General features: G+C 39.9%; 1 protein-coding gene across 2 annotated transcripts in view; it reads left to right on the forward strand.

The window, feature by feature from the left end:
• Positions 1 to 1154: 1154 nt before the first annotated feature.
• The window catches only part of MID2 (midline 2), a 128935-nt gene continuing 105567 nt past the window's right edge, over positions 1155 to 24522 (forward strand). The window contains exon 1 of one of the 2 annotated variants that reach the window (XM_027054971.2): positions 1155 to 1177. The gene's annotated coding sequence lies outside the window, so the exon portion shown is untranslated. The remainder of the gene's footprint in view (positions 1178 to 24522) is intronic. The other variant, XM_027054973.2, reaches the window with a different exon arrangement.

Here is a 24522-nt window from a genome sequence, read left to right on the forward strand (position 1 = left end):
GGAGGGGTGCAGTTTAGATGTTAAATGTCAGTTCCTGGATCTTGCTCTGGATCTACTCAGTCAGAGCTTTGTGGCAGTATCAGTATCATAGACAATGACATTTATCTGAGGCGTGATTATTGATAATAGATCTACCAAGTCAGAATCTCTGAAGGTTGGGCTGCAAGAATCTACATTTCCATCTAGTAGTGCGGGTATTTCTTGCGCATTAAAATTTGGGAACTGTTGCAAAATGGGGGGGGGGTGTGGAGCTAATGGCTATTTTTGGAAAGTGTAGCTAAAACCGATTGAATCATTCTTAATGCCTCTGACTGGGGTAGGAAAATTTAGTAAAGGGGGAAAAGGGCATTAGTTAAAATTCTCTGGGGAGGTTTTTGAAATAGATGGACTAGTCTAAGATGAAAAGTGGAATTATTGCTAATAAAATCTAATCTTAATTTAGGTCAAATTTATGATGCCAGAATGTTTTCATTTTTATAGAGCTACATGTATACTTGATAGTGTATATAGATAGATAGTTAGATAGATAGATAGATAGAGAGATAGAGAGACTTTTGTCTAACCTAACAATACCATATATTGATTCCCATATTATAGACTTGAATCATAAATTTGTTATTTTAAACTATGACAGGGTGTATTACAATTGTATTTGTGCTTTGGCCCGGATTATATATATGATTTACCTGATGCCTAGTCCTTGATCACGAATGATAGTAGTGCTCATTCTCCATGAAACTTTGATCTGTTTTACCGTTTTGTGCCATATTTTTCCATAGCATTCTGTTATTAAATTGTTCTTTGGTAATAGATTAGGTATGTAAGATCTGAGTTAATCAAAGGCACCATAACATCCCTTTAAAGAAGACTTGCAAAGTTGCATTTTATGACCTTGCTCCTGGGGCCTGGAACTTTCTATTTTAAGTTTGCCTTGACATGATCCTCATAGTCAAGAGCTGAGGTGTCTATGCGTCAGGGCACAAACCTCTTAAATATACCAGGTTTGTGTTTCTGCTTCCTACCTTGTAACTTTACTTTTTTAACAATTTAATTTAGGGTTTTTTTAGCGGTGTCACTGCTGCCAAGATGGACCACAAGCCACTGCCCTCACGGCGCCCATTAGGCACCATGTCCAATGACCTGGGACTTCTGTGCAGCGATCCCTCCTTGGAGCTGAGTGAGTACCGGGACCAGCAGTTTGGTGGCAATAATGATGAGCAGGAGAAATTACTGAAAGAAAGCTTCACACTTTATGTGGGGATCTTTCCTTTTATACTACGGAAGAGCAAATATATGAGCTCTTTAGTAGATGTGGTGATGTCAAGAATATGTTTATGGGCCTGGATAAAATTAAGAAAATGGCATGTGGTTTCTGTTTTGTATAATACCATAACAGATTTGAGGCTGAAAATGCCATGTGGTGCCTAAACGGGACCCGCCTAGATGATTGTATTATCCGCACAGATTGGGATCTAGGCTTTAGAGAGGGCAGACAGTATGGCCATCCCCGACGTGGGGGCCAGGTAAGAGACGAGTTTCATGAAGATTTTAATGCTGGTAGAGGAGGCTTTAGAGAAGCCTATGACAGGAGAGAAATCCACTAATGACAAACCTGCAGCTCTGGCCCCTAGAAAAGTCTATTAAGGAGCACCACCAGGTCAGCACATAACCCATTTTGTAACAAGTTTAAATTACTTGCTGAGCAGAGACCCTTTTGATGTATTTTTTCTCTCTGAAATGTTATTAAATGGCACAAACCAAAACATTCTCTTGTTCTTGTCTTAATTTTGAAGCTGGCTGTCAGATTACCAATTTGTCCATCTGGTGGTCAAAAGTGAAGTGTTCTTTAGGAATAAATGAGGTATGTAAGATCCAAGTCAACCAAACTTCCATGTCAGGAAGACTTCAGTTGGATTTTATAGTCATGTTTCCAGGGCCTGAAATGATTTTTTAAAGATATTTGACAAAGTCAAATAAATGGAAAATTAACAAATATATATCAAAGGAATAAAAGCACATTACTTTAAAACATAAGAAAAAGGCAAGAACTGTGTCTAGTTTATTTCTGTATACCCAGCACTTAGCACAGTAGAGCCACTCAGTAAATGTTGAATAAATGGGGTGCCTGGATGGCTCAGTCGGTTGAGTGTCTGACTTGAGCTCAGGTCATGATCTCATGATTTGTGGGTTCAAGCCCTGCATCGGACTCTGCGCTGACAGTTCAGAGCCTAGACTCTCCTTCGGATTCTGTGTCTCCTTCTCTCTCTGCCCCTCTCCCGCTAGTGATCTCTCTGTCTCTCAAGAATAAATAAATGTTAAAAAAATTTTAAGAAAAATATGGAAGAGTTTATAATGAAACAAAAATCCTCTTTCTCCACCTATTCCTATCCCAGGCCTATTCCCTGGTCAATAACTTTTAATTTTTTTTTAAAGATTTTGTTTTTAAGTAACCTCTGCACCCAATGTGGGGCTCGAACTCATTATGGGATCAAGAGTCGCATGCTCTACCAACTGAGCCAGCCAGGAGCCCTTAATTTTTTTTAGCAAGTTTTTTGGTTGTTGTCATTTCTTTCCTGGTAGTTTCTTCCATATTTCTAAAACACCATGACTATATATACTATTTATTTTCATTTTAAACATCTTCTATTGACTTCTTGCTTTCATAGATGAGTGTTTAGTTCACTTACACTCACATTTGAACTTTTCTCCATCTTCTTAATATAGTTTACACTTTATTTACTTTTTATTTTTTTAATTTTTTTAAATGTTTATTTATTTATGAGAGAGAGACAGAGTGTGAGCGGGGGAGGGGCAGAGAGAGAGGGAGACACAGAATCTGAAGCAGGCTCCAGGCTCTGAGCTGTCAGCACAGAGCCCGATGCGGGGCTTGAACTCATGAACCGTGAGATCATGACCTGAGCCGAAGTCAGATGCTTAACCGACTGAGCCACCCAGGCACCCCAACACTTTATTTACTTTTTCTATTGTTACATGACATAGGTCAGGTTATACTGCAGTAACAATCTAAAAAACTTTAGTGGCTTAAAATCACTAAAGTTTGTTCCTCACACTATATTTCCATTGCCAGTTGCCTGGGGGTTCTGCTCCACACTGCAGTGATCATCCTCCTTCTGGGGCCCAGAAGGCCTAGACACCGTTATTAGTGTGAATTAGTTGTCACAATTCCCTCCCTCTTGCTGGTGATTGGTTTAGGAATCCCGGCTTAAGCCGACCAGAGGTTGACAAACCCTGTGATGATCATTATTTATAAATTCAGGGGTGGACGATGATCAATAGGGACCCCAGTAAAAGTGAAATGAAGCATTTTTAGTTTATGCATGAAGGAGAGATTGTCTCTGTCATTCCCACTGGATGTGAATAAGTATGTATAGAAGGATTGCTACAAGCAGCCTTATAATCACAACAGAAACTAGCCCCAGGAAGAACTGGACACTTTAAACGGTAAAAGGAGGGACCGAAGAAACTGCATCCTTCAAGAAATTATTCAGCTTCTGAAATCAACTAATCTTGCAGCACGCACTGTGTCTCAATGTCCTATTGTGTGAGATAAGACATTATTTTATTGTGTAAGCCAGCTTGTTAACAGGCAGCTGAAAGCACTCTGATACCAAATACTTTTTCTTGATTCTATTCTTGTGTAAATGATATAAGTTTCTCCCTTGAGAGCTCAAGCATCTATCTCCGGGGTTCATGACCTTACATCTGGAAAGTTAGTAAAAATCAGTTTCTTACTCCTGATTCCTTCACCCTGTGACCTGAGGTACTCTTCTCTGGTCAACAAAATTCTTGCCTGAATAAGAGAGGAAAAGGAATGTCAACTCTTTATAGAATGACTATTATGCACTGGGCACTTTGGGTGAGGCTTTAAAACACAGTCCCATTTATTCACAACAACCCTGTGCCTGTTACATAAGTGAGGAAACTGAAGACTGGAGAAGTAAGGTCACCAACTAGCAGGCGGCAGAGCTGGGGTTCAAGGCAAGCGATTCTATGTCAAAGCTGGTGCCCTTCATCAGGGTACTCCATTGTCTCCTGCCCTTGCTTACCTTCAGTCAGGCCATTAGGTCCAAACCTCTCTTTGACGTTCCTTTTTCTCTGGAAATTATCCCACTGGCTACATCGTATCTGAGCTCTCTCTCCCCCAAGCAAGCTTCTTGAATGTGTTGTCCTTTCTGCCTTGATATCCAGTATCACTCAGGCTCAACACGAATACCATCCAGCCATATTTATCTTGACTTCATGGGAGAAAAAGGAGCATCTGACATGGATTTCTGGCCAACATAATTTACTCTGCATACAGTAATGGAGTTTACCAACATCTTATGATCTCCCTTTTACAACTTCCTTGAAATGGAAAAAGAGATTTTGAAAGTCGTGGGATCCAGAATTTGTTTTTAATTACATAATGTTTCTGGAGGAATATCTTGGCATATTTCTCAACCCCTCCTCCCCACTTGTATTGCTCCCAAGATGTCTTTTCTTAGATTCAGGGAAAGCATTTAGCAATGTCTTGTGAAGTATACTTCTGATTAAGTAAAGGAACGTTCATACTGTATGGCTAGAAGACTCCTCCAGTAGTTTTTACAATACACCAAGTTCTTCGAAATCATGCTGAATACATCAATAGAATAAAGGCTAAAAGTCACATGATCATATCAATAGGCACAGAAAAAGCTTTTGAAAAAATTCAATACCCTTTTCATGATAAAAATGCTCAAAAACTAGGAATAGAACAGAGCTTCCTCACTCTGATCAAGGGCATCTATAGGAGCGTCTGGGTGGCTCAGTCGGTTAAGCATCCAACTTCAGCTCAGGTCATGATCGTATTACGGTTGGTGGGTTTGAGCCTTGCATAGGGCTCTGTGCTGACAGTTCAGAGCCTGGAGTCTGCTTCATATTCTATGTCTCCTTCTCTCTCTGCCCCTCCCCCGCTCACACTCTCTGTCTCTCTCAAAAATAAACATTAAAAAAATGTAAAAAGGGCACCTATGAAAACCCCACAGCTAACATACTCAGTGTTGAAAGACTGAAAGCTTTACCCCTAAGATCAGGAACAAGACACTTTTATTCAATATTGTACTAGAGGTTTTAAGCTACAACAATTAGGCAAGAAAATAAAATCAAGGACACCTACAATGGAGAAGAATATGTGTAAATATTCTTATTTGCAGGTGACATGATCTCATATAAAGAAACTCAGGGGGCGCCTGAGTGGCTTAGTCGGTTAAGCGTATGACTTCGGCTCAGGTCATGATCTCGCAGTTCGTGGGCTCCCACATTGGGCTCTGTGCTGACAGCTCAGAGCCTGGAGCCTGCTTCAGATTCTGTCTCCCTCACTCTTTGCCCCTCCCGTGCTCACGCTCTCTCTCTGTCTCTCTCTATCTCTCAAAAATAAATAAACATTAAATTTTTTTTTTAAAAAATAAAAAGAAAAAAAGAAAAGAAAAGAAACCCAGGAGTCCACAAAAAATAACTATTAGAGCTAATAGTTTAGCAAAGTTGCAGGATACAAAATCAATATACAAAAATCAATTGCACTTCTATGAACTATCAATAAAAAAATCCAAAATTAAATTTAAAAAGCAATTTCATGTATAAGAAAATCAAAAATAATAAAATATTTAGGGAAAAAATATAACAAAAAAGTGCTAAATATATACTCTGAAAACTACAAAATATTGTTGAAAGAAATTAAATAAATAATTGAAATTAATGGAAATAAATTGAAAAATATCCTGTGGTTCATGGATTGAAAGACTTTTTACTATTGCTAACAGACAATAACTCCCAAAGTGATCTATAGATTCAATGCAATTCTTATCAAAATCCCAGCTGCTTTTTGTAGAAATCAATGAGCTGACCCCCAAATTCATATGGAAATGTAATAGAATGACCAAAACAATCATAAAGAGAAGAAGTTGGAAAACTCACACTTCATGATTTCAAAACTTACTACAAAGCTATATAGTAAACAAGACTGTTGTACTGGCATAAGAATAGACATACATCAATGGAATAGAATTGAGAGTACAGAAGTAGATTTACAGTCAAATTTTTTTTTGACAAGGGAACTACAACAATTCAATGGGGGAAAGAATAGCATTTTATTTTTTCTTTTTTATAAGTTTTTATTTAGGGGCACCTGGGCGGCTTAGTTGGTTAAACGTCCAACTTCAGCTTAGGTCATGATTTGGCAGTTCTTGAGCTCGAGCCCCGCATCAGGCTCTGTGCTGATAGCTCAGAGCCTGGAGCCTGCTTAGGTTTCTGTGTGTGTGTCTCTCTTTCACTCTGCCCCTCCCCCACTCATGCTCTGTCTCTCTCTCTCTCTCTCTCTCTCTCTCTCTCAAAAATAAAAAAAACATTAATTTTTTTTAAAAAATACAAGTTTTTATTTAAATTCCAGTTAGTTAACATAACAGTGTAATATTAGTTTCAGGTGTACAATATAGTGATTCAACATTTCCATGCAATACCCTATGCTCATCACGTGTCCTCCTTAATCCCTATCACTTATTTCACCTATCCCCCACCCACTTCCCCTCTGGTAACCATCCGTTTGTTTCACTACTAGATATTTACCCAAAGAATACAAAAATAAAAATTCAAAGGGATACATGCACACCAATGTTTATAGCAGCATTATCTACAATAGTCAAATTATGGAAACAGCCCAAGTGTCCATCGACTGATGAATAGATAAAGAAGCTGTGGTATATATGTACAATGGATATTACTCAACCATAAAAATGAATGAAATCTTGCCATTTGCAAAGACGTGGATGGAGCTACAGAGTATTACACTAAGTGAAATAAGTCAGAGAAAGACAAATGCCATGTGATTTCACTCATATGTGGAATTTAAGAAACAAAATAAAATGAGCAAAGGGGAAAAAAAGAGAAGCAAACCAAGAAACAGACTCTTAACTATAGAGAACAAACTGTTGGTTACCAGGGGGGAGGTGGGTGGGGTGAAGAAGACATCCAGATGGCCAGCAGACACATGAAAAGATGCTCAACATCACTGACCATCAGAGAAATACAAGTCAAAACTACAATAAAATATCATTCACACCTGTCAGAATGGCTAAAATCAATACAAGAAACAACAGGTGCTGGCAAGGATGTGGAGCAAGGGGAGCCCTCTTGCACTGTTGGTGGGAATGCAAACTGGTGCAGCCACTGTGGAAAACAGTATGGAGTTTCCTCAGAAAGTTAAAAATAGAACTACCCTACGATCCAGCCATTGCACCAGTAGGTATTTACCCAAAGAATAGCCTTTTAAACAAATGGTGCTGGGACAACTGGATATCCATATGCAAAAGAATAAAGTTGGACCCCTACCACACACCATGTACAAAAAACAACTCCAAATGGATCAAAGACTTAAAAAGCTAAAGCTATAAACATGTTAGAAGAAAACATAGACATACATCTTCAAGACCTTGGGTTAGGCAATGGCTTCTTAGATATGATGCCAAAAGCACAAATAGCCAAAGGGAAAATAGATAATTTGGATATTATCAAAATTAAAGACTTTTGTGTTTCAAAGGACACCAACAAGGAAGTAGAAAGACAATCCAAATAATAGGAGAAAGATTTTGCAACTTACGTATCTAATAAGGGACTTGTATCTAGAATATATAAAGAAGTCTTATAATTAACAATAAAAAACAAATAACTCAACTTACAAATGGACAAAGGATGTAAATAGATATTTCTCCAAAGAAGAAATACACATAGTCAATAAGCACATGAAAAGATGCTCAGCATCAGTAGCCATCAGGGAAATGCTCTCAAAACCACAATGGGATGCTAGCTTGCAAACACTAGGACAGCTATAACCAAAAAGTCTGATAATAACAAGCATTGGTAAGAATGTAGAGAAATTGAAACCTTTGTATGTTGCTGATAGGAATATAAAGTTGTGTGGCTGCTTTGAAAATAGTCTGTGAATTCCTTGAAATGTTAACATAAAATTGCCATATGACCCAGCAATTCTACTCTTAAGTGTATACCTAAAAGAAATGAAAACATGTCCACACAAAAACTTGTACATGAGAGCTCATAGTACCATAAATTATAATAACCAAAACGTGGAAACAACCCATAGTCCATCTACTGATGAATGGACAAACAAATGTGATATATCCATATGAAGCAATATTATTTGGCTGTAAAAAGGAATGAAGAACTGATACATGACTCAATATGAACGAACTTTGAAAACATTATGCTAAAGTGAAAGAAAACCAGTCGCAAAGGATCACAGATTATATGATTTCACTTATATAAAATGTTCACAGTAGGCCAATCCATAAAAGACAGAAAGTAGATGAATGCCAGGATTTGGGGGAAAGTGGAAAATGTGATTGCTAATGCATATGAAGTTGCATTTTGGGGTGGTGAAAATGTTTTAAAATTGATTGTAGTAATGGTTGCACAGGTCTGTGAATATACCAAAAGCTTTAAATGGATGAATTGTACGGTATGTGACATAGCTCAATAAAAGCTGTTACAAAATCATGCTGGGGGTGCCTGAGTGGCTTAATCAGTTAGGTGTCTGACTTCAGCTCCAGTCATGATCCCATGGTTCATCAGTTCTAGCCTCACATCGGGCTCTCTGCTGTCAGTGTGGAGCCTGCTTTGGATCCTCTGCTCCCCCCTCTCAATGCAACTTCCCTGCTTGCACGGTCTCTCATAAATAAATAAATAAACATTAAAAAAATAAAACAAAATAAAAAAAATCATGCTGAATAGGGGTGCTTGGGTGGCTCAGCCTGTTAAGTGTCTGACTCTTGATTTTGACTCAGGTCATGATTTCATGGTTTGTGAGTTGGGCTCTGTGCTGACAGAGCAGAATCTGCTTGGGATTCTCTCTCTGCCCCTCTCCCATTTGCATGCATACCCTCTCTCTCAAAATAAATAAACATTAAAAGATCATGCTGAATAAAAAGCTCGTTGGAGGTGGACAGAGAAAAGGGGGCAGACTATTTTATCTGTGTCTCTTCTAGTAATATCGAAGGCTTTGCTCGATTAAACACTTCTTACCTAAGACTTGCCTTCCCTACAACCCTTTCAACTTCAGCCCATTTTCTTTTGATTTGTGTTCCTTGATGGGTTTTTCTATGGTGCTAGTACCACGAACACCTTCCTTTGTGGGGTGAGGGGATGTATATTTAGTCCGATATTTGGATTCTTTGCTGTATTCTGTCCTAGAGGAACTATCTGCTTGTCTGGGTAAGGATAGGACACTGGAACAATTTCTGATCTAAATCCAGGGATAGCTGGAATGGATATATAATGCGACATTTAAATCATCTCCTCTCTGAAAGATAGTTTTGCTATCCACTTGATGCTTTTGGATTTCTTTGTGTATCTGGCCAATGAAATCTTCATCTTTACCGATTTTCCAGATTAAAAAACCAGTTCCCTTGGAATTTTAACTGGCTATCCCCAGAGAGGCAGAGAGAGAGGGAGAGAGACAATCCCAAGCAGGCTCCATGCTATCAGCACAGAGTTTGATGCAGGGCTCAAACCCACAAACCACGAGATCATGACCTGAGTGTAAATCAAGAGTCAGACACTCAATGGACTGAACCACTCAGTCGCCCCTGACTTTTACTATTTTTTTTTAATTTTTTTAACGTTTATTTATTTTTGAGACAGAGAGAGACAGAGCATGAACGGGGGAGGGTCAGAGAGAGAGGGAGACACAGAATCTGAAACAGGCTCCAGGCTCTGAGCTGTCAGCACAGAGCCCGACGCGGGGCTCGAACTCATGGACCGCGAGATCATGACCCGAGCCGAAGTCGGCCGCTTAACCGACTGAGTCACCCAGACGCCCCGTGACTTTTACTGTTTTAAAACTCATATTCATTAAATAAATAATTATTGAGTCCCTACTATGTGCCAGCCACTCTATAGGTTTTGAGAATACAGCAATGAACAAAATGGACAAAGATTCCTGCCTTCATGGAACTTGTGTTTTCAAAGGAGAGGGCAGAAAAGAAATAAGTAAAATAAGTAGGTTGGATGGTGATAAGCTCTGAAGTGTTCAAATAGATCAAGGAAGAGATATAAGGACTACGCAAGGTTGGACTGCAACGGAATATAGAATGCTCAGTAGGTCTCACTTGAGCAAAAATCTTTAAGAGGTGAAGGAGTAAGTCATTTGGATACTGAGTGTGATAGATTTTGTGACTGTAATAATTCCTCTCATCCAGTATGTTCTTTTTGTAACGTGACTTTGCTACTCTTCCGATCAAGAGGTAGAGTTGTCCCCTCTCTTTTCCAATCTGGGCTGGTCTTGTCATTTACTTTAACTAACAGAATGGGATAAGAACTATTTGTAAAACCATCAATGCTAGGCCTTAAGAGATCTCACAGCTTTTGTTTTAGCAGTTAACCTCTTAGTACATGGTTGCTATTTAGAGAAGTCTAAACTCTCCAGCTGGAAAAAAAGACCATGAGGAAAAGAATTAAGGTGCCCCAGTCAGCAGCCAGTGCCAAGGCTCCAGTCATGTGAGTGGTGCCATCTTGGATACTCCAGATCCAGTCAAGCTGCCCAATCTGACACCATGTGAAGCAGAGATGAGCCTTCCCTACTGAATTCTGCCCAAAGGACACAGACAAAAAAAGTAAATTTATAGAATAATTATAAATCATGTTAGATTCTACAAAGGAAGCAAACAAGAGGATAAGAAGAGTGACATAGGGGACATACTTTAGAGGCACTAGCCTGGGACGTCATCTCTAAGGGGTTGACATTTGAGTTCACACTTAAAGGACACAAAGGAATGGTGGTAATAGTGTACAAGGCAGAAGAAACATCAAGTTCAAAGACTTTGACTCAAAGAGGGAACTTAAGTGTGTTCCAAACACTTAAAGAAAACCAGGGAAGCTAAAACAAGGAAGATGAGGCCAGAGAGGCAGACAGAGACTAGATTGCATAAGGTCTAGCCAGGTGGTCAAGAATTTTTATTTCTTTTTCCCCAGGTGCACCGAAGGTTTTAAAACAATGTAGTGGTGTGATCTTTCATTTTGAAATGGTCACTTTTGCTGTTGTGGGAGAAAGGATTAGAGGGGGAGAAATGCAAGTGGAGAAATTCGGTCATATTGCAATCTAGGCTAGCCTTGAAAGTAGCCAGGTTACAGTGGTGACAACGAAGATGGAGAAGTGTGGCTAACTTTCAGATATGTTTTGAAGAAACAGCCTGCTGATGAGTGAGACATGAAGCACAGGATAAGAGAAAAGGAAGAATCAAAGATAACATAGATTTCTGGTTTAGGCAAAGGAGTGATGGTGGTGCTCTCTGCTGAATGTAAGGAAATGATTAGGAGAATCCAGTCTTCTGTTTTGGATATGTAAAATGTGGTATATTTGCATGATATCTGTATATAGGCGTCAAGTGGACAACAGGAACCCATAGGAGAACTCCTAACTGGGAGATTTATTTGGGGGTTGCCAAGAAAAGGGGCACTTAGAGTTAGGGGAATGGCTGAGATTACCCAGTGAAAGAATATAGCATGAAATGGGAAGAAGGTATAAGACAGATCACCGAAGAATATCAATATTTAAAAATTAACTAAAGGAAGAACAGATAGCAAAACATAGTGAATGGTGGCCAAGAAGTTAGGAGGAAAACCACAAGACTGTGGTGTCAAGAAAGGCAAGAGAGAAATGTATTTCAAGTGGAAGGAGTGGCCAACAGTGCTAAATGTTGCTGACAGCATGAGTAAAATGAGGACAGGTAAGTGCCTATTACATTTGGCAATATCTAGGTCATTGGTGACAAGAGCTGTTTTGGTAGAATGGTAGAGGTGGAGGTCTGATTGCAATGGATTGAGGATTGAATGGGAAGGCAAGAAGTGGAGACAGCATATGTAGAGAGCTGTATATATGAAAAGTTGGCTATCAACAGGAATAGATAAACGGGATGGGAGTTGGATATATGGACAAGGGAGAATGTATATTTTTAAGATCAGCAGTATTAGAACACACTTGATCTTTGATGGAAATGATCCTAAGGAGAGGTAAAGATTGGTGTTGCAGAAGAGGAAGGAGATAACTGAAGAAGATTCCTTGAGGTAAAGAAAAGGGACAGGATTCAGAGCACAATGGATGGACTCGAGTGCCCTTTCAAAGTTTAAGTCTGCAAACTTAAAGCAAAACTGATCAACTTAGTCATGTGATACCTCCCTGCACTATTCAGCCGCCTGCTTGGGTGAAGTCTCCAAGAAGGCAAATGGCAGAGGTCATTCGAGATTGGAGTTTGGCCAGAAAGAGAGTTTCAACAGAGGGAGAGATGACCAAGGGAATTGGCTGTATTTGCAAGGATGAAACATGGATTCAGGACTGGCTAAGGAATGAAATAAAGTCAGAATGGAGGCTGATGGATATTGTGAAGAGTGATGGCCAACAGATAGGAGGTCTTGGAGAGGGTGTGTGTGTGTGTGTGTGTGTGTGTGTGTGCGCGCGTGTGTGTGTGTATTGGTGGTAAGGATGGTTGGCAGAGGAGTGTGACATTTCAAATAAAAATGGCAGAGGTGGTAGGATGTTGGTGATGATAATGTCCAGGGGTAGCCATAGGAATAGGTGGCTGAGTTGGAGTGAAGGAAAAAAAAAGCATGGGAGATGGCTAGGTCGAGGAACTGAGAATCTGGTGGTTCATCCATGTGAATGCTGAAGCACTAACTTTGTGGAGTAGGAGGACAACATCATCTACTGAGTGTGAGTCAATCAGTGTGTTTGCTCTTTTCCAAAGAAGCTGGTTTTTGTGTTTGGACTCTAACTACTCTGAACCTCAGCTGGACCCTCTGCAATACTGGGTAATTCACCATTTCCCTAATTAGCTCCCTCTCTCATTCCTCAGAACAGTTATTTTGGCTATATACTACTTTCTGAAGTAAGTACCTCTCTCCTCACGCTTTGTGCATGACTTTGCTTCCTACCATCAAAGGCCATCGGCTATCAGGAGGGCAATCTCTCACACCAGCTCCTTACATACAAACTTACTTATATATGCACAATACCACCGTTTCTTCCTTAAGTGGGATCTAATCTGTTCTCCTAAGACTAATGCACCATCAATGTGGAGCTCCACAAATGTGCCCCATGCCAGCAACATCCCCTCTCTTCTGTATCTTTACCCTATTTCTACTCAATGTTTCCCCTGAGGATCTGAACTGGCACACATCTGTCCCATCTGTATAACAGCAGTGGCTGCAACCATTACCACCACTGTCCTTCATCTGGGCTTGTCCTCACGGGCAAACTCATTGAAAGTAAAGTAAAACTAGTGGAGAAGGCATTGCTGTCTCCACTTCTTCATCTCAGAATCACTTCTTTATTTCTCTTTTAATTCTTTATCATCTTGATCTAATTTCAAACTTACAGAAAACTTGCAATGAGATTTAAAGAAAAACTCATTTTGCCTTTTACCCAGATTCCCCAAATGTTAACATCTTAACACATTTCTTCATCCTTTTCTCTCACCCCCAGCTCCTCCTCCTTCATTCCCCCTCCCTCCCCCCCTCTGTTTCTCTCTCTGTCTCTCTCTTTCACACACACACAGACACACACACACACACACACACACACACATACACACACACTCTTTTATTCTGAACCACTTGAGAGTAAGTTGCAGGCATGATGCTATTTACCTTTGATACTTCAGAATATATTTTCTAATAACAAGGACATTGTCTTACACAACCGAGGCATGATGATCAAAATCAGGAATTTACTAAGCTACAGACCTAATTCCTAAATCAGTTTTCACTGAATGTGTTGACTCAGTGATGTCCTCTATAGCAAGAAATTTTGGTTCATGAGTAGCACTCAGCTTTAATGTCTCTTTTAATCTGAAATAGTTGTACAGTCCTGTGTTTCCTGACGTTGTCCATTTTGCAGAGTATGCATCAGCTATTTTATGGAGTGTCTTTCCATGTGAGAGTATCTGCATTTTCCTCATGATTAGATTCAGATTATGCACTTGTGGAAGGAACGTCACAGAAGTGCTATCTCCTCAGGATGTTGATTTGACCTGTTGCTGGTCACGTTAACTTTGATCACTTGGTTAAGATCCCATTTGCTGGGTTTCTCCATTATAAAGTTACTATATTTTTTCCTATTCTACTAATAGATATCTAGTAGGGAGACACTTCAAAACTATATATAAATATCTTTACTCCTCAAACTTTCTTCTGCTAGTTTTGGAATACACTGATGACTGCAAACAAGTGGTGGCCAAATGCTCTCCCCCCCTGCTAATTTTACCAGTTCTCCTACATTTTTAAAAAAATGTTTTTATTTATTTTTGAGACAGAGCATGAGCAGGGGAGGGGCAGAAAGAGAGGGAGACACAGAATCTGAAGCAGGCTCCGGGCTCTGAGCTGTCAGTACAGAGCCTGGCACGGGGCTCGAACCCACAAACTGTGAGATCATGACCTGAGCTGAAGTCAGACGCTTAACCAACTGAGCCACCCAGGCACCCCTCCTACATTTATTATTATTGTAAAGATGACCTTTCTCTTCTCTTCCATTTGTTTATTTCTATCTGTGTGAACTTAAAGATTCCTATATTTTGCAAAGGCTTATCATCTTTTATTATGATACTTTATTTTAATGCTCAAAATTTCCAGATTTGGCCAGCAGAAGTCTCTTCATGCTGGCTATAGTATCAATTTGACATGCTCCTATCACTCCTTGAATAGTTTGTTACTTTTTTTCACAAACAAGATAGTCCCAGCTCATCTTACTCCTTATCCTAGTCCTGAAATTAGTCATATCTCCAAGGAATCTTGTTCCTTTTGGTGAAGAATGTCATTTAGGAATGAAGATCTGGGTGCTTATTGTGCTCGTTGCCTGTAGAGCATCACAGAACTATGAAATAGATGTATGTATATACACCTACACACATATGTATATGCATATAATGTGCATAAATGAATACCTGCATTGCAGCTAGATCTATTTCTGTATCTATCTATATTAAAAACCATAAAAGCACACTGGTGGTTCAATTCCAATTCAATACCACAGAATTCATTCTGTCCTTCTCCTTTTCCATATTTTAATTTTCTTCACCAACAGTAAGATAATCTGACTCCCATTATCCACAATATATTATAATCACTTCTTTATGTACTATACTTTGGCTTTGGTTCTACCAATTTGCCAAAATTATTCTTGCCAAGGACACAAATTTTTGTAATTGCTAAATCCAAAGCTTACTCTCGTCCTGATCTTCCTTGATCTCTCCTGTGTGTCTGACTGTGTTGAAACTGCTCCTTCTTTCTTTTTTTTTTCCTCTGGGCTGTGCAATTTGATTTCTTCTATTTTTTGATAGAATATATATCTAGAACATATAAGTGTAGATTCTTATCCCTTCTTCCATAGAGCCAATGTACATATTCTTAAATATTAGACAGCCTGCAGAATTGGGGAAAGGTTATGAACCACTCGAATTTGCTAGTAATTCTGATAATCCCGAGTATGAAGTCAGTCTCCAGTTTTTGGGAATATGGAAAACCCCAAGATAGTAGTTGTGTTTATAGTATTGGTTTAAGAAGGTACATATTGGGGTAAAGATTCCAGAACCCCAGGAGCCCATAGTCCATGTTGTGGGGATCTCAGCTCATGGGTATCTCCTTACTTTCAAGTCTCAAGGCTTCAGGGTTATGTCAGGACTAGGCCAGAACTCAGGAGACTTTTGTGGTTTGAAGTGTTGCTGAGTCTCCTCTCAGTTTTAAGCTAGAAGTTTCCTGGAGGAGGCTGGTTGGCATGGGGCCTGTTTGCTTGAGAGTTGTCATCCTATGTGGGCCTGAGTGTCTGCTGAGCTGGCAAGTGTGTTGAATCATCAAAACCAAAGCCCTTAATGATAAGTGATGATGAGCATCTTTTCACGTGTCTGTGGGCCATCTGTTTGTCTTCTTTGCAGAAATGTCTGTTCATGTCTTATGCCCATTTTTAATTGGATTATTTGTTTTTTGAGTGTTGAGTAAAAAGTTAAAAATAGAACTATCTTATGATCCAGCAATCACACTACTGGATATTTCCCCAAATAATATAAGAAAACTAATTCAAAGGGATACATGCACTCCTATGTTACAGCAACATTATTTACTCTCTCTCTCTCATACACACACACACACACACACACACACACACACACACCCCATCACACCATGGAATATTATCCAGCCATAAAAAGGAATGAAATCTTGCCATTTGCAATGACATGGATGGAGCTATAACAGAATGCTAAGCAAGATAAGTCAGTTAGAGAAAGACAAATACCACATAATTTCACTCATATGTGGAATTTAAGAAATAAAAAAAAACAAGCAAAGGGAAAAAATAAGAGTGAGACAAAGCAAGAAAAAGACTATTTTTTAAATTTAATTTATTTATTTTTAAGAGAGAGAGAGAGACAGAGAGTGAGAGGGAGCAGGGGAGGGGCAGAGAGAGGGAAAGACAGAATCCCAAGCAGGCTATGTGCTGTCAGCATAAAGCCTGATGCGGGGCTCAAACTCACAAACTGTGAGATCATGTCCTGAGCCAAAATCAAGAGTCAGACACTCAACCAACTGAGCCACCCAGGTGCCCCAAGAAACAGACTCTTAACTATAGAGAACAAACTGATGGTTACCAAAGGGGAGGTGGGTGGGAAGATGGGTTAAACAGGTGATGGGGATTAAGGAGTGCAATTGTAGGAATGAACATAGGGTGTTATATGAAAGTGTTGAACACTATATTGTACACCTGAAACTAATACAACACTCTGCGCTCAAACAAACAAACAAACAAAAAAACCAAAACCAAAGCCCTCAAGTTACTGTACTTCCCACAGGGGCATAATATCTGACAAGACTCCTCAGTATTTTCACTCTGGCCCTGATCTTCCTTGACCTCTCCTCTGTGTATGACTCTGCTGAAACTCCTCCTTCTTGAAACTCACCACTTCCTTAGTGCAGTAGGTAAAATAATGCCCCCCACAAAGATGTTCAAGTTCCAATTCCTAGAACTTACGAATATATTGCCTAATATGGAAAAAAGGACTTTGCAGATGTGATTGAGTTAAGGATCTTGAGATGGGGAGGTTATCCTAGATTGTTTAGATAGACCCAATGTAATCAGAAAGTTCTTTATAAGAAAGAAGGAGAGCAGTTAGAAAAGATGATGTGATGACAGAGGCAGAGATAGTGAAGGAGACAATACTATGCTGCTCTCTTTGAAGATGGAGGAAGTGATCATGAGCCAAGGAATGTAGGTGGTCTCTCAAAGCTGGCAAAGGCAAGCAAATGGATTGTTCCCTAGAGCCTCTAGAAAGAACCAGCCCTGTTGACATCTTAGCTTTAGCCTAGTGGAATTGATTTTATTTTTTTAATTTTTAAAAAATGATTTATTTTTGAGAGAGAGAGTGTGCATGAGTGGGGGAGGGGCAGAGAGAGAGAGGGAGACACAGAATCTTGAGCAGGCTCTGGGCCTTAGCACCAAGCCTTATGATGCGGGACTTGATCCCACAAACTATGAGTTCATGACCTGAGCCAAAATCAAGAGTCGGATGCTTAACCAACTGAGCCACCCAGGCACCCCAAGACTGATTTGAGATTTCTGACCTCCAGGGATATAAGATAATAAATGTGTTGTTTGAAGGCACTGAGTTTGTGGCAGTTTGATAACTAACAGAATAAAAATAGAAATCCCCTCCTTATGTGCAAGGGATATATTCAAAGAGCCCCAGTGGATGCCTAAAGCCACAGATAGTACTAACTCTTACATTTACTGATTTTGCCTATACCTACATACCTAGGATAAAGTTTAATTTATAAATGAAGTACAGTGAGAGTAACAACAGTAACTATTAAGAAAACAGAACAATTACAGCAACATACTATAATAAAAGTTATGTGAATGTGGTCTCCCTCTCAAAATATCTTATTGTTCCGTACTCACCCTTCTTCCTGTAATGATGTGAGATGATAACATGCCTATGTGATGAGATGGAGTGAGGTGAATGAAGTAGGCTTTGTGACATAGCATTAGGCAACTATTGACTTTCTTTCTGATTGTATGTCAGAAGAAGGAACATATGCTTCTGGACTGTGGTCGAAATAGCAGAAAGCAAAACCACAGATTGGGGGGACTACTATACAATACAATAGCAATAGAAAATGAATACACTTAGCTCCATGACACTACACTATCCTTCTTTTTTTACCACTCAGGCTGCTCCTCTTCTCTCCTTCCTGGGCTCCTTCCCTGGCACCTCTTCCTCTGCCATTCCTTAAATGTTGATGTTCCTCAGGGCTCTGTCTCCAGCCCATCTCTTCCTGGGTGTACTTACCTGCTCCCATAATTTCATCGTTCATGCTCATGATTTCCACACCCATGTCTTCAATCCTTATCTGAGCTCCTCATCTGCCCAGCCATTTGTCTACTCAATTATTCTGCCTTGTTATTCCACAGACTCCTCCAACTCAGCATGTCCCAAACTGATCTTATTATTCTCCCCCAACATTTCCCCATCTACATTTTCCCCCAAAGTCTGATCCTCTTTCTGTATTCCCTCCCCAGATAGTGACACCACCATCCCCCAGGTACCCAGTCAGACTGACCTGACTCACCCTTCTTCATTTATTTTGTCACAAAGTTCTACTCAAAGTTCTAAATCTCTTTTATATCTGTGTTCTTTTTATCCTCTTTATCTTTCTTTTTTTTTAAGTTTGATTGTTTGTTTGTTTGTTTTGAGAGAGAGTGAGCAGGGGAAGACCAGAGAGAGAGAGAGAGGGAGAGAGAGAATCCCAAGCAGCCTCCACACTATTAGCACAGAGCCCGATGCGGGGCTCGAATTCATGAACTCTGAGTTCATAACCTGAGCCGAGATCAAGAGTCAACTGACTGAGCCACCCAGGCGCCCCTCCTCTTTATTTTTCTTAATACATTTTAGTTGTTTCCAACAGCTGTTCTGCTTCAGTCTCAACCCTTTTGGGTCCACCCCTCTCATAGCTACCTGAGTAACTTTTCTAAAATGCAAATTTCATCTTGGTGGTCCCCTATCAAAAACCATTCAGAGGTTGCCCACAGCTTCTGGGTAATATCCATATATTCCTTGGAATGTTGCATAGAGTCCTTTGTGATCTACTTTCAGACTATCTCATCAGCCTCTTCTCTTTATTCTACTCTACACCCAACCTATCTGCCTACAATATTATCCATTCATTGCAGTTACCATATTCTCTTTGCCATCTTTCTGAAATGCCCTTTTTACACTGAATAATGTCTACACTGCTTTTAAGACTCATCTTCCCCTGACTGCCCTCCTCTCACTTCGACTGCCTATTAGGAACCCATCCTATATGCTTTATAGCAGCTTGTAGTTCTCATATTTCAGTACTTTGTCACACGTTATTGTAATTGTCTGTTCACTTGTATTTCCCCTACTAGACTGTGGACTCTGAGGACAAGGACTCAGTATACATCAAAAAACAAAAACAAAAACAAACTCTCATCCATAAAAGAAATGAAATTCTTCCATTTGGAACAACATGGATGGACCTAGAGGACATTATGCTAAGTGCAGTAAATCAGAGAGAAAAAGGCAAATATCACATGAGAGAAAAAGGCAAGCATCACATGATTTCACTTACATATGGAATCTAAAAAAACAAGACAAATGAACAAACCAACAAACCAAACAGACCCTGAAATACAGAGAACAAACTGGTGATTGCCAGAGGGGAAGTAGGTAGGGGGATGGTGGAAATAGATGAAGGGGATTAAGAAGTAAAACCTCCCAGTTATAAAATAAATAAGTCATGGAGATTAAAGGTACAGCATAGGGAAAGAGTCAATAATATTGTAGCAATGTTGCATGGTAGACAGGTGGTGACTACACTTACCATGGTGACCACCAAGTAATATATAGGATTAATACATTGTAATTAATACAATGTAATTAATACATTGTACACTTGAAAGTAACATAACTTTGCATGTCAATAATATTTCAAAAATAAAGAAAAAGAAAAAGACATAGACTCTGGTATAATGAATATGATTTACATATGACAGTAGTGAAAACCAATTAAATTGGTTTAATTGCTTTTGTGACCTTTGTAGTCACAGGTATATATCTTATTTTATTGTGTGTGTCTATATATACACACAATGACAATTCCTTGAAATAAAATGTAAGATTTATATATCAACCATCCATGTATTTTTATATATTTGCTAATCCTCTCATTCTGTCCATGTGGACTTCATTTTCATTCCTCAAAGCTTATATTTCCTCAGAAGAAAACTTACAGTCCCTTCTATTTTTTAAAGTTTATTTATTTATTTGGAGAGAGAGAGACAGAGACAGAGACAGAGAGAACAAGCAGGTGAGGGGCAGAGAGAAGGAGAGACAGAATCCGAAGCAGGCTCCACACCATCAATGCAGAGCCTGATGTGGGGCTTGAACCCACAAACTGTGAGATCACAGCCTGAGCTGAGATCAAGAGTCAGACACTCAACTGACTGAGCCACCCAGGCACCCCTTAAAGTCCCTTCTAAATGACTATCTTCAATGAACAGGCAAGTAATTTTCCACAGATTCACATACCTGAGTTCTTCATCCTCTCCTGTGAACTTATCAGGAATTAGAGAATCTGAGAGTTGAAAAAGATTTTTATAGGTTTCATTTTCCAGTACTTCCCATCTCTGGTAGCTCATCCAAGGGAGCCTGTACATATACAGACTTGCAGGTCCATCCTAGAGGTACAATGCCGTATAATCGGAGATCAGTTTAGAAACTTTGATGGGGTCTAGTCATCCTGCCAGTGCCTAAATACCCTGGATAGCAGTATAGGATATACAATTCTTCTTAAACTTTAATGTAGAATTTTACTCAGTCTGGGTAGGGGTCCTGAAGTTCTGCATTTCTAGGAAACTCTCCTATAATACTATGCTGCTGGTCCTCGGCCCACACTTTGAACATCAAGGGCCTTAAAAGCACAGAGCAGTGGAGAGGCTCCTGGGTGTCTCAGTGTGTTAAGGACCTCATTGGGCTGTGGTGGAGACTTTTTTTAGGTATACAAATTGACACAGATAGATTCTTTTGAAAATTTGAGCAATCCAAACAAATTGAACTTTCTCCTCATCTTGATTTTGAAGACTAATTCGAAGAGAACATCTTTTAACAGTACTGTGCCTTCTCATACAAGAATATGTCACTTTTTATTTGTCTTTTTTTTTTATGTGTTATGAGACATTAAATGAGATAATGCTTTAAAAGCACTTAGCATGGTTCCTGGATGTTGTAGTCCTCAGTACTTAGTAGCTGGTAACTTCTCTCTCTCTCTCTCTCTCTCTCTTTTTAAATATTTGCTTATGGAAGGGTGCCTGGGTGGCTCAATCAGTTAAGAATCTGACTCTTGATTTTGGCTCAGGTCATGATCTCACCGTTCTTGAGTTCGAGGCCCACATCAGGATCTGCCCTGACAGAGTGGAGTATGCTTGGGATTCTCTCTCTTTCTCTCTCTGCTCCTCCCCTGCTTGCTCTCTTTCTCAAAACAAACAAACAAACAAACAAACATAAAAAGATTTGCTTATGGAAAATTTCAAACACATACAAAGTAGAGAGGATAGTATAAGTGAACCTCCATGTATCCATCTCCCAGTTTCAACAATTATCAACAATTGGCCAGTCATGTTCCATGTGTATACCAACTCATTTCTCCCTCCTCTGGATTATTTTATTTTATATAAAAATTTTTTTAATGTTTATTTATCTTTGAGAGAGAAAGAGAGAGAGAAAGCAAGGGAGAGGCAGACAGAGAGGGAGACACAGAATCCGAAGCAGGCACCAGGCTCTGTGACATCAGCACAGAGCCTGACACGAGGCTCGAACTCACGAACCATGATATCATTACCTTAGCTGAAGTCAGATGCTTAACTGACTGAGCCACTCAGGCACCCCGTGGGTTATTTTAAAGGAAATACTAAACACCCATATCATTTCGTCCGTAAATACTTCAGTGTGTATTACTAAAAGATAAGACTTCTCTCTCTCATTGTGACCATTATGCCATTATTCTCACCTAAAACTTTAACACAAAATCCTTAATATAATCAAATGCCCAATCATCATTCAAATATCTCCAGTGATCTCATAAGCATCTTTTTGTTTTTTTTTTTAAATTTTTTAAAATGTTTATTTATTTTTGAGAGAGAAAGATAATGTGAGCAGTGGAGAGACAGAGAGAGAGAGAGAGAGGGAGACAGAATCTGAAGCAGGCTCAAGGCTCCAGCTGTCAGCGCAGAGCCTGATGCGGGGCTTGAACCCACGAACTGTGAGATCATGACCTGAGCTGAAGTCAGATGCTCAATCAACTGGGCCACCCAGGTGACCCACATAAGCATCTTTTTGAAGTTGGCTTGTTAAAATCAGGATATGAATGGAAGTTGTATTATTAGTAGTATTATTACTATTATTATTTCTGTCTCACAAATATCAAGGCTGGACCTTCAGTGATGGGGAGCTCATCAGCTCCCACAGCAGCTCATTTTACCTTTGGATAGCACGACTACTAGGTTTCCATTCAACATAAAAAAGTACTTCTGTCTCTCTGTTCTTTCCACTGGGTCTTTACACAGGACAAGTCTACTCCCTCTGCTCCATGACAGCCTGTATTAGTGTCCTGTGGCTGCTGTGACAAAGTACCACAAACTAGGTAGCTTTAAACAACAGAAACTTATATCTCAGTTCTGGAGACTAGACATCTGAAATCAAGGTCCTTGCAGGGCTGTTTTCTTTGAAGGCTCTAGGGTAGAATCCCTCCTTGTCTCTTCCAGATTCTGGGGGCTCCTGTTCTTTGGCTTGTGGAAGTGCAACTCCAATCTTGAGCTCTGTCTGCACATGGCTGTCTTTCCTCTGTGTCTGGGGCCAGATTTCCCTCTTCTTGTAAGGACATTGGTCATATTGGATTAAGCAGCCCCCTCATGCTAATATGACCTCATCTGAACCAGTTGCATCTGCAAAGACTCCATTAAAACTTAAGGCCATGGGCGCCTGAGTGGCTCAGTCGGCTGAGCATCCAACTGCGGCTCAGGTCATGATCTTGCAGTTCATGGGTTCAAGCCCTATGTTGGGCTCTCTGCTGTCAGCACGGAGCCTGCTTTGGATCCTCTATCCGCGCCCCCCCCCCCCACTCTCTCTGCACCTCCCCCTACTCATGCTCTCTGTCTCTAAAAAATAAATAAAAATTAAAAAAAAAAAAACTAAGGCCACATTCTGACATTCCAGGGGTTAGGACTTCAACATAAGTTTTGGGGGGGACACAATTCAACCCATGACAGACCACTTCAAATATTTGAAGTAAACCATCAAATCCCTTATAGTCTTCCTTTATCTGGGTTAAATCTTCCCTGTTCCTTCAGCCATTCCTGAGGTTCAGCTTTATTCTTTCCAAACTGCTGGCATTTATTGAATAATCCGATTTGACTCACTGATTGAAATGTTTGAGCAGTTTGACCATGCAGAGTAGACCCACACTATTTCCTCCCTGGTTCCACATACTTGATTTCTATTCCTATAGCCTAGGTTTGAATTAGTACATTCCCTCCCCTCCCCTCCCCACCTCATCTCAGGCCATGTTATGTGTTCCCCTTCTGTTCTTTTGGTTTACCTCTACCATTGCACTTACCACACTATGTGACAATTATTTGTGTGAGAAAGTGTTAAGGGTGTTGTAAGTCAACTCAATGAGCTAACAGCATGTTATGGCCATAAAATAGCTGACTCATCAAACATTCATTGAAATTTTACTATGGGCCAGGCATGGTAATGGTGCAGTGGATACAATTTTGAATAAAGCAGAATCTTTGCCCTCAGGAAGCTCACAGTCTAAGGAGGGATACCAGCATATGAACAGACAAGAAAGACATGGCAGGATAAGTGTTGTGAGAGAGGCAAGTTCAGGATGCTTTGGAAGCATAGAGGAGAGATATCTAATCCAGCCCAGGATAGGGCATGTTAGGGGAATGCTTCCTTGAGGACATAATGCCCTGGGCCAAGTCTGAGAGGATGACAAGAAGTGTGCCAGGCAAAGGAAGAGTGAGCAACAGAGGAAATGAGCATCAAAAGAGAGACTGCCTTGTGGGCAAAGACATAGAAATGTTTTGGGAACTTCAAAGTTGCAAGCTGTTTGGTATTGCTGAAACGTTAGCTGTGCATGAGACATGGTGGGGGATAGAGCTGGCAGGTTCGAGGAGATTCACCTGGTCCTGAGGTAGCTTGGAATCTATCTTATAGGCAATGGGATGTTACATTATCATATTTGCATTTTAAGAAGCTAATTCTGGTGGCTGTGTGGATAATTGGATACAGTTAAAACCTGAGGCAGGGAGACTAGCTACTTACTAGGTGTGTGATGAGTTGAGAAATATTTGAGAAATTCAACTCTCAAGATTGGGTCAGGGTTTCGCTTTCAGGGTAGTGAGAGAGAATG

Source organism: Acinonyx jubatus, chromosome X (assembly GCF_027475565.1).
Source record: "Acinonyx jubatus isolate Ajub_Pintada_27869175 chromosome X, VMU_Ajub_asm_v1.0, whole genome shotgun sequence".
Taxonomy (NCBI): Eukaryota; Metazoa; Chordata; class Mammalia; order Carnivora; family Felidae; genus Acinonyx; species Acinonyx jubatus.